This window comes from Trichechus manatus, unplaced genomic scaffold (assembly GCF_000243295.1).
Source record: "Trichechus manatus latirostris isolate Lorelei unplaced genomic scaffold, TriManLat1.0 scaffold00261, whole genome shotgun sequence".
NCBI lineage: Eukaryota > Metazoa > Chordata > Mammalia > Sirenia > Trichechidae > Trichechus > Trichechus manatus.
Window position 1 is genome coordinate 16,279 of NW_004444197.1, and position 1,243 is coordinate 17,521.

The following is a 1,243-nucleotide window of genomic DNA, read 5'->3' on the forward strand; positions in this document are numbered from 1 at the left end:
AATATTGAGTTTTGGGATATTACTGTAAATACAGGAAAATTTTTTTTAAGGGAGACCACAAAATACATAGGTTATTTTAAAAAAAAGTCATATCAAACTTACTTCATTCTTTCTATTTTTCTTTAAAATAAAGTTATTAGATTGATAGTCCAAAAGAATGTCATCGTCCAAGCATATCTTAATTTCAACCAATTATTTGAGTGGATTTTTCATCTTTTTCAACAAGATAGAGCATTGAAAAGATAGGTAGTTTCACAGATGGTTAAACATTCTTAGCCAGAGACTATTAGTTAATGATTTATAGTTAAAATTTAAGCCAAGTCTGCCACAGAGTGCTGACATTGTCTCTCTCCTGTTCTTCTAAATCTTTATTATGTAATTCACAGTCATACATACTCCATTTGAAGGTGTACTTCTATCTTTTCAATACCACCCTCAGCCACTAGCTTAATTATGTCATTTTCATTCTAAATATCTAGAAATCAATTCCATGATAAAAATGTCTGAGAAATAATAATCTCCAATGCCATTACCTTTTTTCTTCCCTGCTTCTAGTCAAACCTAAAGTGAACATCACCCCCTCTAAGAAAGGACCCCTGTAGCACCACAATCTGCTTGTCTGCCACATCACAGATTTCTATCCAGGCAGCATTCAAGTCCAGTGGTTCCTTGAATGGACAGGAGGAAGCAGCTGGGGTTGCGTCCACAGAACTGAACTGCAGTGGAGACTGGACGTTCCAGATCCTGGTGAAGCTGGAAATGACCCTTCATCAGGCAGCATCTGCATCTGCCATGCAGAGATCCCCAGCCTGGACAGCCCTGTCACCGTAGAGTGAGTTACTCCTTGATGACCCCTCTAAATCCCACATTCTAAAGAACAGGGCACTCTCTCATTCTGTGGTACCCTCGTGTTATCTTACGTGTCTATACACTGGGGTCATACCTACCCCATCTTTCTCCTATACAAGCCCCTGACTGTGGTTCTGAGCTGGGGGCAGGAGACTGGCTTGTCCCTGGTCAGGGGATCCTGAGGATTCACAGTTCTCCCCCCTTGTCAGAAAATCTAATGAACTCAGACACCTTCCAGAATGACCCTGGACATGAGAACAGTTCTCTTCCCTCAGCCTTTTAACCTATCCTGAGTTATTTTGAGAGGCAGCTACCAGAAGTCAGTGTTTGTCCTCTTGATGAAGTCACCACCCTGAGCTCCAGAACTTGGAACTCCTTTCCAAATTTATTCCTC

The 1,243-nt window shown here is 40.9% G+C and overlaps 1 pseudogene; it reads left to right on the plus strand.

Annotated features, from left to right (window-relative positions):
- Positions 1–836, plus strand: part of LOC101361486 (HLA class II histocompatibility antigen, DP beta 1 chain-like) — a 5,209-nt pseudogene extending 4,373 nt beyond the window's left edge.
- The last annotated feature ends 407 nt before the right edge of the window (positions 837–1,243 follow it).